This window comes from Balearica regulorum, chromosome W (genome assembly GCF_011004875.1).
Source record: "Balearica regulorum gibbericeps isolate bBalReg1 chromosome W, bBalReg1.pri, whole genome shotgun sequence".
NCBI classification, from domain to species: domain Eukaryota; kingdom Metazoa; phylum Chordata; class Aves; order Gruiformes; family Gruidae; genus Balearica; species Balearica regulorum.
This window is the reverse complement of record NC_046219.1, coordinates 4,029,722-4,046,491: the sequence shown is the minus strand read 5'-3', so window position 1 is coordinate 4,046,491 and position 16,770 is coordinate 4,029,722. Positions and strand designations below refer to the sequence as shown.

At 45.1% G+C, this 16,770-nt stretch overlaps 1 pseudogene; it reads left to right on the top strand.

Annotated features, from left to right (window-relative positions):
• Positions 1-229: 229 nt before the first annotated feature.
• On the top strand, positions 230-6,275 carry LOC142599288 (cysteine dioxygenase type 1-like; annotated as a pseudogene).
• The last annotated feature ends 10,495 nt before the right edge of the window (positions 6,276-16,770 follow it).

Sequence of the window (16,770 nt, the reverse complement as noted above, 5' to 3'; positions counted from 1 at the left end):
AATGAGACCTGTCTTTCAGCACTTCAGTTCTCTGGATGAACTAATTATATCCACAGAGTACGGAAAAGCAGATTTTGGAAAACGTACCAACGTAGCCAACTTTGGGGCCTGCTCCACAGGCCCGCCCACTGCTGCCCAGCCCCTCCATCCACCAGGGCAGTGGTAGGCTCCTGCTGTACCTCCCAGCGCATAAAGGCAGGTGGCAGGGTTCAGCTAGGGAAGTTTGGCTATGGAGCAGTTGGTGCAGATGGAGATGTGGAAAGCGCAGAGCCTGGCGGAGCTGGTCTGCATCTTGCATCAGATACTTGCTGAAGACAAAGTCAGTGTGGAGGAAATGCAGGTGCTCATGGAGTCGTATGAGAGCAACGCTGAGTAGTGGCTGCAGTATGCCAAATTTGACCAGTACAGGTACAACTCTCCTGGGGCCCCGCCCTGCATGCTGTGCCTCTCACCACACAAACAGGGTTGGGTCTGGGGGCTGCCAGGTGGATGTCTGTACCCCAGCTGCGCTGCAGGGATCCATGCCCAGCAGCGGCTTCACCTGGGCTCCCATTCTGTGGCTGGGTGAGCTGGCCCTCACCTCAGTTTGGTGCTGCTCCAATCTGCGGGGTTTCAGAGTTTTTCCCAGGATCAGTAATAACCCACAGAGTAGACAGAAATGTGCTAAAGCAATAAAAAGAAAAAAAAAACTCTCAAAAAAACCCCAAGAAAAACAAACTCACAGAAGAGAGTATGTGTTTCTCTATGGCCACAGAATTGCCTGCAGTGTGGTACCTCTCTGGCAGCAGCAATCATCTCATGGCAGAGCTGACAGTGCAGGATGAGGTTAGGGGCCTGTGACCTTGACTTGCTGCCTGCCCTGCACTGTGCAGGGAACCTGGGGGGAATGGCACCCCTTGGTGCAGGCTTGGCACATCCAGTAGTGTACTGGTTTTGTTTGGGATGGAGTTAATTTTCTTCATAGCAGCTCATATGGTGCTGTGTTTTGAATTTGTGACCAAAACACTGTTGATAATACACCAATGTTTTAGCTATTACTCAGCAGTGCTGTCTGTTTCTCACTCTGCCCCCCAGCAGGTAGACTGGGGATGGGCAAGAGGCTGGGAGGGGACACAGCTGGGACAGCTGACCAGAATTGACCAAAGGGTTATGCCATGCCATATGACATCATGCTCAGCAATAAAAGCTAGGGGAGGGGGGTGTAGTCTTTCCAAGGTAGTGATTGCTTAGAGAGTGGCTGGGCATTGATCTGTTTGTGGGAGGTGTGGTGAGTAATTGCCTTTGTATCACTTGTAATTTTTTTTTTAACTCTCTCTTTCCTTCACTTATTAAACTGTCTTTATCTCAATCCACAGATTTTTCTTGGTTTTGCTCTTCCAATTCTCTCCCCCATCCTGCTGTGGTGGGGAGTAAGTGAGCAGCTGGTGGATGTTTAGTTGCTGGCTGGGGTCGACTCACCGCACTTAGGCATTTATCAGTATGCTTTTGCATGAACTGAACTTTTCTTTTTAACCTCTCTATCATTAAAGCATCATTCATGCTGTTGATTCTGAACTGGAGGAACACACCAAAATGAGGTTTGGGCTTTGGTAGATGTTTGATTCCTATAGAGTAACTTGTGTGTGTACACCATGCTGTTCTGGCTGGTTGTGAGCAGTGTGTTGTCTTTCCCTCACTCTTGAGTCCTTTCCTCTGTTGGGCTAGTGCAGGTTGAGGCTTCTTGTTGCTTCTCAGTAGGAAATAAAAGATCAGTTAAGGTTTTAAGTAAGTTGCTCCTACTTTGCTAACAGCTAATTAATTCCTGCTATTGGTGGCTTCCCCATTGTAAATTTAAATAGAAATACATTTTATTTCAGCACCTCCTTAAAAAAACGCAACAAAACAAACCCTTTTCTTTTTAACCTCTCTATCAAGCATCATTCTGGATTGACTTTTTCTAAATCTCCTTTCTTACACTGACTCTTCTCCATTCAGAACAAAACACAAAATTGTAACAGAACATAGGAAACTAAGAATTAGAAAAACAAAGTGTGGTAACATCAGAAGTATGCATAATAGCCTTTCTTTTGGCCAGCCAGATCTTCTCTATAAAAATAACAGCACCCGAAAAGTTCAGTCAAATGCCAACATTGATTGCTTATGTTTTGACATCATAGGAAAAATATGTCTCCCTAATACACAGAGTGTAGATGGAGTAAGAGGCAGCATATAGATATAAATGTAACACTTTGAAAGTAATATACGAGTGTCCTATGTTGATTAAAATGAGATGAAATGCTCTTATGAGGAAACTAATTAAAAAAATGTGGCATGTCACCATAGGACATACACAGGATAGTATTCTGGGAGCCTTCAATGCTCCTGTAGCCTCTTAAATTGTATACACATACTTTACACTGGATTTCATAGTCCTGCAAAAGTGAGGGCAGGATCTGTCCCTTGGAGGGTTTTTGACAAAATTCTGGCTAAAACAAAATATGGAATAACAGAACTTGTAGGTTTTGAATGATTATCCTTGCACATAAATAGAAAACACAGAGTTGGTTTTTTGCTTTTTTTTTTTATTGAGCATGCATATTGAACATTTACAGTATTCTCTCAAGAATGCCATGAAGTTATACCCAGAGAGATATAAGAACCAAGCCCATCATCTCTACTTGTGTGCTTTTTCCACTAAGACTGTAATTTATATCAAACTGAGTTGGATGGGCATTTACTAGGAACTAGTCTGAGATCACAACTTGGTTTTGCTTCTTATGAAGATCAAGTTGTTCTTATGGCTTGTGGAAGGAGCATGGCAACATGGCATTTGAACTTTTCTATGCCTGAAGCAAGCTCTACTTTCTTGGCATCTCAATCTGTAGAAAACTGACATTTGTTTGTTGAAAAAAAGTAATGTACAAGTACCAAGTTTTTGACTGAAACTCATTAGCACTATACTTCAGGGAGGGTCAAATTTCCCCTCACCCACAATGAGTACAGAGCTTTCCATTTGTCCTTATCTCACTGATTTTTGTAACAGTTAGGCCTCTATGGAAAAAAAACAAACACACACTCAAATCAAAACTAAATTACATGTCTAGCCCATATGTCTCTAATGTAGGAATTAAAACATACTGCTAAGCAAGCAGACAGCTCCTGCTGTTCATGTTTTGCCAAACTAGTGAAATTAACAGCTTACTGTTGTTGGTTGCACTTAGTACTATCAGAGTGAGAAGTATAGCATTTTCTTTCTTCAGCAAACTCCTATGCATCCCAGCAGTAAGGAGTCCATAGAAACGAAGCAGAAGTATCTCATTTCTCCCATGTTTAGGGAGGGAACATGGTGGGATCTGCAAATATATTAGGTATATTTGCAAGTCTATACTGGCCTCTGCCTAGGGTCATTGTGAAAAGCATCCATTTGTCCACAACAGTTTTGTGTTCTGAAGAGTTTTTCTGTTCTTCCTCTGGATTTCCATTGTATTTGTCTCTGGCAATGTCATAAGCTGATAGATAACTGACTTTTTTTCAAGTCCTGCTATATGTAAGCTTATCCCAATACATTTCTAATGCAGCAGTTTTAAGTAGCCACTGTGAATGTTTGTTTCCAAGATGTCTGTGCATGATAAATGTGCGATAGCATTTAATTCTAGGGCCATGTCCAGATACAATATGCTGTGCCATCTGTCCTGTTTGCTCTATTTAAATTAAATATGTATATCCAACTGAGTTTGGTTATTCTTTTTACATATGTAGCAGCATCCATGATCACAGTGACTCACACTGCTTTATAAAGATCCTCCAGGGAAATCTAAAGGAGACTCTGTTTGAATAGCCTGAGAAAAAAGGGAATGGTGAAATGACTAAGAAATCCCTAAGTTTTAAGGGAAAATCAGTGCACCTATATTAATGGTAAGCTCTTCTAATATCTTGTTTGATAGCTACCCATCCATGAGTCTGACTCCTAATAGAAGAGTTCATGTACTCTGTAAGTAGGCTCTTACCTATAACAGTATTGTACTTCAACAATTGTGTGTGAAGCCATTAGAACTTGGCTCTTTAGATTCTGCACAAACCTGTATTTAGATTTAGTAAAACAAAACACTTCCTTTTAACTCGCTCTTAAGACATTAAAACAATTGCTTGGTACTTAAAAATGCCAGCTAGCTCCCCTACACCAAGCAGCCTTCAGCACTGTGACTATCTGAAATTGCTTGTTTTGCACCAGGAGGTGCTGGTTGATTGTGATCCCAGTAAGAAAGGCACTCAGACTCTGAGATATCACTTAAAATGCTATTTATTAGAGCTAACACTCTTAAGAAAGAGAATAGTAAAGACAATTTTAAGTCCCTTGAGGTGCTGTGATTCCTGAGTGGCTTAGCATCAAACAGCCCTCCAATCCATGCACAGCATACCATGCAGACCCCATCCATAGAAGACATTCCCCTGTTTGGGTCATTTGAGATATTATAGAATTGGCAGGGGTGAACTCTGGAAGTCCCTCAGTTCAAGGGGATCACATCCACAGCATTGTATTGGGTTATGGATTAGACCAGGGTGAGGGGCATGGAGGAAACTTAAATAGTACTCTACAGCCATTTGAAGGTATGACACATTAAGTGAAAGTACAAAATTCATAGGACAGGAAATGCAAGAAATAGCTTGACATGCGTCAATGAAGGGACATTCCTCCACCTGGGACATGCATTCTCAGACTTGTTTAGTTTCTCCTCCCTATGAGGTTCTTTCCAATTCTGTGTATATCTGATCCAAAGCTTTCTTTGTTGTTTAAAAAAAAAATTGGTATCTAATTCTCTGGGACGGTTTGGATCTCTGCCATGTTTCATATTAGATATTTTGGTTTAAAAGAAACAGATATAAGTCAAAGGAAAACACTAACAATGTATTATTTGATTGCCTTACTACTTTAATAATTACCTTTGTGTCTATTGTGTACCTCTTGGTTTCTGTTGTACTTTACTTTTAAGGTTAAAACCTACTAAATTAGGTCTATTGAATGTCCCATTACACGAGTGTACATTTAGGGCATTTTCCCCCCACATCCTTTATTTAGATAAACTATGTTAGTGACACTTAGGGTTTACACTTCAAATGTATCAGAGTTAAGAGTATACTTATGATTCTCAGAGTACCATGCCTACATTGCACAATACAGGTCTTGAATATTATATAACACTAATTGAAGTACATAGGCCTGAGTTGTTTTTACAACAGAAATCATAAATTCAAGGTCTGTCTTGAGTAAATCAAACTGTGCTTCAATATAGAATGGAAATGGTTGTTTTTGTGGATTTGATTTTTCACATCTTCTTGCATTTTTATGTACTACCTTGATTTCTACTCCATCATCCCAGAAAATGCCATTAATTCATTAGTAGCCACACAAGACAGTGCCTTGTTTTATTACCTGTTCAACTATGCTTACTATTCAGTTAAGATTGGGAGTATGACAGTCATTAGTCATTTGTCATATTAGTCAAAAGACCACACAAATGAAAAGATTGTCCTACCTCAAAGTAATAAATTGGAAAGATTAATTAGGAAATGGATGTCTGCAGTAGAAGACAACAATATCTCTGCTCAAGCCCCAAATACAAGTAGCTAACTTAATGTGGTTGACCTCAGCCCAATAATAAGGATAATTAACAATACAAAACCTCTTTCCCTATAAAATGCTTTTCTGATTTTTAGAAACACAAATCTTCCTGCTTCTAGAACAACAGCATCTCCTAGGAAAGTAGCCTTTCACTCATTTGGGAATGACAGCTACTAAATTACTGATAGCATGGCTTTCCTTAAGCTACTTTGGATTTCTATTGGCCTTTATTCAATAGTAGATAATCCATTAATTTACATGAAGTGTTGAAAGTGATAAGGTATTCTGAAGTACCAGTGGATTTAGGAATCTGTGCTAGAGAAGAGTAGACAAATTCCCTGTGCTGAGTTATACATTGCCCCTAAAAGTGTAGGTGTGCTTAACTGGCTTGTTAGTGAGTCTCGGCTTAGATGGCACTTTTCCAGGCATTTGAGAAGTCATTACATCTGTCTATTAATACAACCTTTTGTTTCATGTCCTCACTTGTATAGACTCCATTGGCCTGCACCATGTGGAGACCATAAGCCACACGGAGTCTGCTGTTAGCCTGCATTTGTACAGCCCACCCTTCAACAGCTATAACACCTTTCATCAAAGGACTGGACAAAAGCACAAAGTTATGATGACATTCTATAGCCAGTTTGGAGAAAGGACTCTATGTGTAAGTATGAGATAATACGTTCCCTGCCAGGCCTCTGACTCCAAGCCTTGTGTAGGGACAGGACAGAGGGAACCCGCTCATCTGTGCAAATCACAGCATAACCAGCCGGTCAAAAGAGGTTATTATCCCGCTGTATTTAGCGTTGGTGCGGCCTCACCTTGAGTACTGTGTGCAGTTCTGGGCCCCACAATTCAAGGATGTTAAGGTACTTGAATGTGTCCAGAGGAGGGCAGCAAAGCTGGCGAAAAGGCTGGAAGGCATGTCCTATAAGGAGCGTCTGAGGACACTGGCTTTGTCTAGTTTGGAGAAAAGGAGGCTGAGGGCCTCATTGCTCTGTACAGCTTCCTGAGGAGAGGAAGTGGAGAGGGAAGTGCTGATCTCTTCTCCCTGGTATCCAGTGACAGGACGAGTGGGAATGGTTCAAAGCTGCATCAGGGGAGGTTCAGGCTTGACATTAGGAAGCATTTCTTTACAGAGAGGGTGGTTGAACACTGGAACAGGCTTCCTAGAGAGCTGGTCGATGCCCCATGTTTTTCAGTGTTTGAGGCATTTGGACAATGTCCTTAATAACATGCTGTAACTTTTGGTCAGCCCTGAAGTGGTCAGGCAGTTGGACTAGATGATCATTGTAGGCCCCTTCCAACTGAACCATTTTATTCTAATCAGACCACTGGCTCTGGGGGGTTTCTCCAGGACAGGTTCTAGCAGCCTTTACACTTCCTGGGGTATCCATATCTAGAATCAGCATAAAATATATTTTGAAATACTATTCAATTTTTCAGCTTGCACTTCCCTTATATGCAGTTCTCTGCTCCATAAGAAAGTGCAGTAATGCAACCACACATTTTATAAATGGGAAAATTGAGGCTGAGAACTTACCATCTGTTCATGATGACATTGGATTTGGCTGGTGTGGCTCTACTCACCACCTCCTTCTCCCTTCTCTTGTGGACTGGATCCAGTTGTGTGAGAGGTAGAAGAGTCCCTTTATCAGCAGGAGATAAATTCTGTGCAGAGAAGAGGATTAATAAGAACTTAGCTATTAGTTAAGCATCTTCAGACAGTAAATGTAACCTAGTCGATGGAAAATTGTTAAGCAGCTAGGCTATTTTAGCCAATTTAAGTAAAATGTAACATTTCCTGCCTAAACTGTTCTACCAAAAAGCATCACATTTTAAGTCACTTTTAAACCTTGTAACTTATTAGAAGTAAAGCAAGATAAGTACTCAGACTTTTTGAAATTGAAATTTTGAAACATAAACACTTGCTTTGAAAGTGAGTAGGCAGATTGGCTGTTGTCTGCATTCTTGAGCAACAGCAAAAGATTGTATTTGAATAGAAAAGAAATCTTAAACCCAGCTTTGGGGACCAAGCTAGGACATCTGGCAGGGTTTGATAGGGTTCTCCTTTAGCATTCTTCCATATGTTGGGAAACATAACCACTTATAAGGGGAGAAAAGACAGAATTTTTTGTTGGTCAGCCATAGAGGTTCAAAGACTGTTTTGATTTCCTTAGATACATGTATTGGGTTCGCGTGGCAAGGATTTGGTAGCGGGGGGGCTACAGGGGTGGCTTCTGTGAGAAGCTGCTAGAAGCTTCCCCTGTGTCTGATAGAGCCAATGCCAGCCAGCTCCAAGACGGACCTGCCACTGGCCAAGGCCAAGCCAATCAGCGCCTCTGTGATAACATATTTAAGAAGGGGAAAAAAAACAAGTTAGAGGGAGCTTTTGCAGCCAGAGAGAGGAGTGAGAAGATGTAAGAAACTCTGCAGACACCAAGGTCAGTGCAGAAGGAGGGGGAGGAGGTGCTCCAGGCACCGGAGCAAAGATTCCCCTGCAGCCCGTGGTGAAGACCATGGTGAAGCAGGCTGTCCCCCTGCAGCCCATGGAGGAAGGATGAGGGGGTGTAGCGATTCCACCTGCAGCCCGTGGAGGCCCCCATGCCGGAGCAGGTGGAGGCACTCAAAGGAGGCTGTGACCCTGTGGGAAGCCAATGCTGGAGCAAGCTCCTGGCAGGACCTGTGGCCCCATGGGGGACCGATGCTGGAGCAGTCTGCTCCTGAAGGTGTGCACCCCATGGAAGAAACCCACGCTGGAGCAGTTCGTGAAGGACTGTAGCCTGTGGGAAGGACTCACGTTGGAGAAGGTCATGGAGGACTGTCTCCTGTGAGAGGGACCCCATGCTGGAGCAGGGGAACAATGAGAGGAGTCCTCCCCCTGAGTAAGAAGGAGCAGCAGAAACAACGCGTGATGAACTGACCATAATCCCCATTCCCCGTCCACCTGTGCCACTGGGGGGAGTAGGTAGAAACCGGGAGTGAAGTTAAGCCCGGGAAGATGGGAGGGGTGGGGGGAGGTTTCTTAAGACTTGATTTTATTTCTCATTCCTCTACTCTGTTTTGCTTGGTAATAAATTAGATGAATTCCCTCTCTAAGTTCAGTCTGTTTTGCCCGTGACGATAATTCGTGAGTGATCTCTCCCTGTCCTTATCTTGACCCACAAGCCTTTCATTATACCTTTTCTCCCCTGCCTAGTGAAGGAGGGGGAGTGATAGAGCAGCTCTGGTGGGCACCTGGCCTCCAGCCAGGGTCAACCCACCACAATACAGAACACTTTCACTTTTAGCCGAGATCAGAATCTCAGTGCTCAGGACTTTTAAGGAGTAATGAAAATTATTTCTTTGAAGTTAAATGATTACAACTTTACCAAACAGCTGAAATAAACTTTAACCTCCACAAGTTTGAAAGGTCTTTGAGAAACTAAACTTGCATTTATAATTCAATTTTTAAAGGAAAAATGAATATGGAAAAATGTTGAACAAAATTCACATGAGAATTCAACATTTGCTTGTTTCCTTTTCATTGTAATGTTTATTGAATATTAAGTGTGTAAGATAACAAGTGAAACTAGATATTTTGACTTGGACTATTTTCCTCCTCTTGATCGGTAATCAACTGGCAATGTTTGTGCCTTTTGTGGGAAATTGGATCTGGCTTACAGAAGAGAGGTAAATGTTAATCATTGGGTCTCTTTCATGAATTCCTGTAAATGGAATTCCAGTAAGGGGAAAAGCGGTAGCTAGTCTGGGCCATCCAACTGTCTGACATGACTTCATGCTGCAAAAATGTTCTGGTTTCAGTGAGTGTTTCTGGAAAGCTCACTGGAAATTCAAGCTTTCTTCTGCTTACCAGATCTCAAAAGGACCTAGGAAGTCAGAGAACTGTAAGATAAAATACAACTATATTAGTGTAAAGTATACTTGTATATCTTTCATTAGTAAGAAGATGATCTACCTATCTAAAGCTCATTCAGTGTTTTCCATTTGTCTTATTTTTTTCTGCAAATAAAACACTCAGGTAAATCCCTAGTGACTTCTGGCTATACTGGATTCTTAATTAACTAATTCTGCAGTAAATATATAAACAAGTTATAAAGGCCTAATAATTAAAACAGTATGTAGCTTACTTACCAAGGACTTGCCCAGGAAAGTGATTGTTTTCACAGTTTAAGCATGAACTATAAGAATACAGGTATGAAAGTTCACTGAGGAAAAAAAAAAAAGAGTTTTGTCTTCTGTCACAGTACATCAGAGGTTCTTGCTATCAGGAATTTTACTAGGGTAGGTGATTTCTCTTTGCAGTCTATCTTTCAAAGTGGAGTTCCAGATTCTGTCAGAATGAAGTACAGCAGGCTATCTCTGAGAGAAAAGATAGCATAAAGGAGAAAGCTCCTCAGTTGTCTTTCTGTCATATACTTGCCCATGGTCACACAGAAATATTCAGAGCTTGGGTGACAGGTGATGACAACTTCTAACTAACAGACGGGAGGAATTGTCTACCACTAAAAAGTTCCTCAATTTGTAGACTTACACAAAGACATTATAGACAGAGTCTTCTGGAAGTGGAAAGGAGAGAAGTGGAGAGGAGAAATGGAAAAGGATCAGGAAAACCCACAAAATTATTTGGACTCTTGCATGTCTACAAAAAGATGAGTAACCTTCCGACTAGTTTAGAGCACAGAGCAATCCTGGATTTCATATGATGAAATTGTGGTTGTGCCAGAAGATAAGCCATAGAATCATGTGTTCTCTTTTGAGAAAGAAAAGGGACAAGGCAAAATATGATGACAAGGAGTTCTGCAGCAAGTTTATATGTGCACACCATTTTTAATTTTTTTTTCACCCACTTGTGCAGAAAGAGAGTAAGGGTTAATAGGAAAGAGGTACAAGAATACAATTTCTCTTTGATTTGTTGCATAACTAGTCCACATAAAGAAACTAGGAATGGTTTTTTATGTGCCTCTAAATCTAAAGCCTAATCTGATGGAAGTCTCAGAGAATATGCTAGTATGAGACTGATAATGAAGATTGTTTGTCCAGAACATATTTCTTCAGAAAATTGTTCTCTTTACTAAAATTAGCTCAAACAAGTCTTCAAAAAAGACCTGTACCACAAAAGCACAGAGCTTTCTCAGTGCAGATTGCTCATGACTTCTGGCTGGAAGCCTCATGTCAAAACAAAACAAAATCCTGTCTGCTTAAGAGGAGTTTCTTTCCAATAATCTCTGTTCCACAATGGCAAAGTTCTGCCAACCACATGAGGCACAGCAAGAGGAAGAAGAGAGCTCAAGAGGAAATTTGGCCTTGTACCTATTTCAGCTTTAGTCATTCTTTTTGAACAAAATTCAGCTGTCATCCATATGGAACACAAACACCTGGGATGAAGTACAGAAACACCAGGTATTAGAGGTAGTACTGCAACCAGTGACTGCTGTATTTGCCAAGTCCTGCTGTTTTGCTAGATGAAAACAGTAATGCAAATGCTAACATTAAAACTAATGTATTAGGATGAATGAGGATATCCAGCAGGTGACTGAGACACAAATTTTCTTTGAAACGAAGAAACAACAGGGTTAATACTGCATTTTTATGAATTTGTTGTTGTTGCTGCATTGTTTCACTGTCTCTCAGGCACAGGCAAATAAAACATTGAATGGACAATAAAAACTGCTCACTTTCTCCTGCTTAAGGTTGCTATTGCAGATCCATGGGTTTTGTTTCAATATCCCATCATTTCTCTAGTAATCATCTCATCTGTCCCTTGAAAAGGTATCTTCCCAGTACTTCCTTCAATAAGAAACCTAAACACAGATGGAGCCACACCCTACCAGCCCTGAGGCCAAGGCAGCCGATGGAGGCTCCACAAGAAGCAGAAGATCCCCTGCCCTCTTGCCACCAAGCAGAAGGAGGGGACCTGAGACACAGGGGGGGATTGGAAACAGGCCCCTGCTCGGGGCGGCAGGCGAATCCCCTCCCGGCCTCCCTCACCTTCCCAGTTGCCCTTGCACAACAGATACGAGGCTCTGGAACTGGAGGGCCAGGTAAATGAGAATGTAGGCGAAGGTCCATCTAGGGGGTTGCCTAGGGTGAGTCAGTCAGCCCCACGCCTTACGACTGCCTCTACTAAGAAAAAAAGGAGGGTAATTGTCATAGGCGATTCCCTTCTGAGGGGAACAGAGGGCCCAATATGCCGACCAGACCCATCCCACAGGGAAGTCTGCTGCCTCCCTGGGGCCCGGATTAGAGACATTACCAGGAAACTCCCTGGTCTGGTGCGGCCCTCTGATTATTACCTGCTGTTGGTTATGCAGGTTGGCAGTGATGAAGTTGCAGAGAGAAGTCCAAAAGTGATCAAAAGGGACTTCAGGGCACTGGGGCGATTGGTTGAAGGATCAGGAGCACAGGTAGTGTTTTCCTCAATCCCATCAGTGGCAGGGAAGAATACTGAAAGGAACAGGAAAACCCTGCTGATCAACATGGGGCTCAGAGGCTGGTGCCACCAGTGGAATTTTGGGTTTTTTGATCATGGGGTGGTTTACACAGCACCGGGCCTGCTGGCAACTGATGGAGTCCAGCTATCTCAAAGGGGGAAAAGGATTCTCACTCATGAGTTGGCAGGGCTCATTGAGAGGGCTTTAAACTAGGATCGAAGGGGGAAGGGGACACAACCAGGCTCACCAGAGAGGAGCCTAGGGGTGGCATGCCAATGTTGGGGGTGAAATCAAAAGCCCAGCTCAAGTGCATCTACACCAATGCACGCAGCTTGGGCAACAAACAGGAGGAGCTGGAAGCCATTGTGCAGCAGGATAGCTATGACTTAGTCACCATCACAGAAACGTGGTGGGACAACTCTCATGACTGGAGTGCTGCTGGATAGGCAGGGAGGAGAGGCAGTGGGGTGGCTCTGTATGTCAAGGAGTGTTTTGATTGTATAGAGCTCAGCGATTGGGATGATAAGGTCGAGTGCTTATGGGTAAGGATGAGGGGGAAGGCCAACAAGGCAGACATCCTGCTGGGAGTCTGTTACAGACCATCCAACCAGGATGAAGAGGCAGATGAAGCATTCTGCAAGCGGCTGGCAGAAGTCTCACAACCACTAGCCCTTGTTCTCGTGGGGGACTTGAACTTACCAGGTGTCTGCTGGAAATACAACACAGCAGAGAGGAAACAGTCTAGGAGGTTCCTACAGCGTGTGGAAGATAACTTCCTAAAACAGCTGGTAAGCGAGCCTACCAGGGGAGATGCCTGGCTTGACCTGCTGTTCACAAACAGAGAAAGACTGGTGGGAGATGTGGTGGTCGGAGGCCGTCTTGGGCTTAGCAAGCATGAAATGATAGAGTTTTCGATTCTTGGGGAAGTAAGGAGGGGAATCAGCAGAACTACTACCATGGACTTCCGGAGGTCAGACTTTGGCCTGCTCAGGAGAAAGTCCTGAAGGGCAAGGGGGTTCAGGAAGGCTAGGCATTCTTCAAGAAGGAAGTCTTAAAGGCATAGGAGCAGGCTGTTCCTATGTTCTGTAAGATGAACCAGTGGGGAAGACGACTGGCCTGGCTGAACAGGGAGCTTTGGCTGGGACTCAGGGGGGAAAAAGGAGTTTATCACTCTTGGAAGAAGGGGCAGGCAACTCAAGAAGAGTACAAGGATCTCGCTAGACCATGCAGAGGGAAAATTAGAAAGGCAAAAGCCCAGTTAGAGCTCAATCTGGCCACTGTTGTAAGGGATAACAAAAAATGTTTTTACAAATACATCAACAACAAAAAGAGGCCCAAGGAGAATCTCCATCCTTTATTGGATGTAGAGGGGAACATGGCCACCAAGGATGGGGAAAAGGCTGAGGTACTTAATGCCTTCTTTGCCTCAATCTTTAATAGTCAGACCAGTTGTCCCCAGGGCATTCAGCCCCCTGAGCTGGAAGACAGGGATGGAGAGCAGAATAAACACCCCCCATAAAACAGGAAGAAACATTTAACAACCTGCTACACCACCTGGACACTCACAAGTCTATGGGGCTGGATGGGATCCACCCGAGAGTACTGAGGGAGCTGGTGGAGGAGCTTGCCAAGCCACTCTCCATCATTTATCAACAGTCCTGGTTAACAAGGGAGGTCCCAGACGACTGGAGGCTTGCAAATGTGACACTCATGGCTTCATGAAAGGCAGGTCCTGCTTGACCAACCTGATCTCCTCCTATGACCTGGTGACCCGCCTAGTGGATGAAGGAAAGGCTGTGGATGTTATCTACCTGGACTTCAGTAAAGCCTTCGACATAGTCTCCCACAGCATTCTCCTACATAAGCTGGTGGCTCATGGCTTAGATGGGTGCACTCTTCACTGCATAAAAAAACTGGCTGGAAGGCCAAGCCCAGAGAGTAAAGGTGAACGGAGTTAAATCCAGTTGGCGGCCGGTCACAAGCGGTGTTCCCCAGGGCTCAGTCTTGGGGCCAGTCTTGTTTAGTATCTTTATCAATGATCTGGATGAGGGGATCGAGTGCACCCTCAGTAAGTTTGCAGATGACACCAAATTGGATGGGAGTGTCGATCTGCTTGAGGGCAGGAAGGCTCTGCAGAGGGATCTGGACAGGCTGGATTGATGGTCCAAGGCCAACTGTATGAGGTTTAACAAGGCCAAGTGCTGGGTCCTGCACTTGGGTCACAACAACCCCAGGCAACACTACAGGCTTGGGGAAGAGTGGCTGGAAAGCTGCCTGGTGGAAAAGGACCTGGGGGTGCTGGTTGACAGCTGGCTGAACATGAGCCAGCAGTGTGCCCAGGTGGCCAAGAAGGCCAACAGCATCCTGGCGTGCATCAGGAACAGTGTGGCCAGCAGGAGTAGGGAAGGGATTGTCCCCCTGTACTTGGCTCTGGTGAGGCCGCACCTCAAATACTGTGTTCACTTTTGGGCCCCTCACTACAAGGACATTGAGGTGCTGGAGCATGTCCAGAGAAGGGCAATGAAGATGGTGAAGGGACTAGAGCACAAATATTATGAGGAGTGGCTGAGGGAACTGGGGTTGTTTAGCCTGGAGAAGAGGAGGCTGAGGGGAGACCTTATCGCTCTCTACAACTACCTGAAAGGAGGTTGTAGTGAGGTGGGTGTTGGTCTCTTCTCCCAAGCAACATGTGATAGGACAAGAGGAAACAGCCTCAAATTGCTCCAGGGGAGGTTTAGGCTCCATATTAGGAGAAATTTCTTCACTGAAAGAGTGGTCAGGCATTGGAACAGGCTGCCCAGAGAGGTGGTGGAGTCACCATCCCTGGAGGTGTTCAAAAAGCATGTAGACATGGCACTTCAGGACATGGTCTAGTAGACACGGTGGTGTTGACAGTTGGACTTGATGATCATAGAAACAGATCATAGAACGGTTTGGGTTGGAAGGGATCTCAAAGGTCATCTAGTTCCAACCCCCCCGCTGTGGGCAGGGACACCCTCCACTAGACCACATTGCCCAAAGCCTCATCCAACCTGGCCTTAAACACTTCCAGGGAGGGGGCCTCCACAACCTCTCTGGGCAACCTGTTCCAGTGCCTCACCACCCTCACAGTAAAGAATTTCTTCCTAACATCTCATCTAAATCGACCCTCCTTCAGCTTAAACCCATTACCCCTTGTCCTGTCACTACACTCCCTGATAAACAGTCCCTCACCATCTTTCCTGTAGGCCCCCTTCAGAAACTGGTAAGCCACAATTAGATCTCCCCGGAGCCTCCTTTTCTCGAGGCTGAACAATCCCAACTCTCTCAGCCTGTCCTCATAGGAGAGGTGCTCCAGCCCTCTGATCAGCTTCATGGCCCTCCTCTGGACTCCCTCCAACAGCTCCATGTCTCTCCTGTACTGGGGCCCCCAGAGCTGGACGCAGTACTCCAGGTGGGGGGGTCTCACCAGAGCGGAGTAGAGGGGCAGAATCACCTCCCTCGACCTGCTGGTCACGCCTCTTTTGATGCAGCCCAGGACACGGTTGGCTTTCTGGGCTGCAAGCGCACACTGCCGGCTCATGTTGAGCTTCTCATCAATCAATACCCCCAAGTCCTTCTCCTCAGGGCTGCTCTCAATCCATTCCTCGCCCAGCCTATAGTCGTGCTTGGGATTGCCCCGACCCACGTGCAGGACCTTGCACTTGGCCTTGTTGAACTTCAGGCAGTTCACACGGGCCCACCTCTCCAGCCTGTCAAGGTCCTTCTGGATGGCATCCCTTCCCTCCAGCGTGTCGACCACACCACACGGCTTGGTGTCGTCAGCAAACTTGCTGAGGGTGCACTCGATCCCATTGTCCATGTCGCCGACAAAGATGTTGAACAGTGCCGGTCCCAGTACCGACCCCTGAGGAAGGCCACTCGTCACCGTTCTCCACTTGGACATTGAGCCGTTGACCACAACTCTTTGGCTGCGACCATCCCGCCAATTCCTTATCCACCGCGTGGTCCACCCATCGAATCCACGTCTCTCCAGTTTAGAGACAAGGATGTCGTGCGGGACAGCGTCAAATGCCTTGCACGAGTCCAGGTAGATGACGTCAGCTGCCCTTCCCTTGTCCACCGACGCTGTAACCCCATCATAGAAGGCCACCAAGTTTGTCAGGCACGATTTGCCCTTAGTGAAGCCATGGTGGCTGTCACCAATCACCTCCTTGTTTTCCATGTGCCTGAGCATAGTCTCCAGGAGGGTCTGCTCCATGATCTTGCCGGGCACAGAGGTGAGACTGACCGGCCTGTAGTTCCCTGGGTCTTCCTTTTTTCCCTTCTTAAAAATGGGGGTTATGTTCCCACTCTTCCGGTCGGGGGGAAGTTCACTGGACTGCCAGGACTTCTCAAATATGATGGCGAGTGGCCTGGCCACTTCATCCGCCATTTCCCTCAGGACCCGCGGATGCATCTCATCAGGTCCCGTGGCCTTGTGCACCTTCAGGTTCCTTAGATATTCTCGAACCTGATCTTCTCCTACAGGGGGTGGTTCTGCATTCTCCCAGTCCCTGCCTTTGCCTTCGCCTTCTGTGACCTGGGCAGTGTGGCTCGAGCATTTGCCAGTGAAGGCTGAGGCAAAGAAGTCATTGAGTACCTCAGCCTTCTCCCTGTCCTGGGTAACCAGGTCGCCCGTTTCATTCCGGAGGGGACCCACATTTTCCCTCGTCCTCCTTTTATCACTGACATACCTATAGAAGCTTTTCTTGTTGTCCT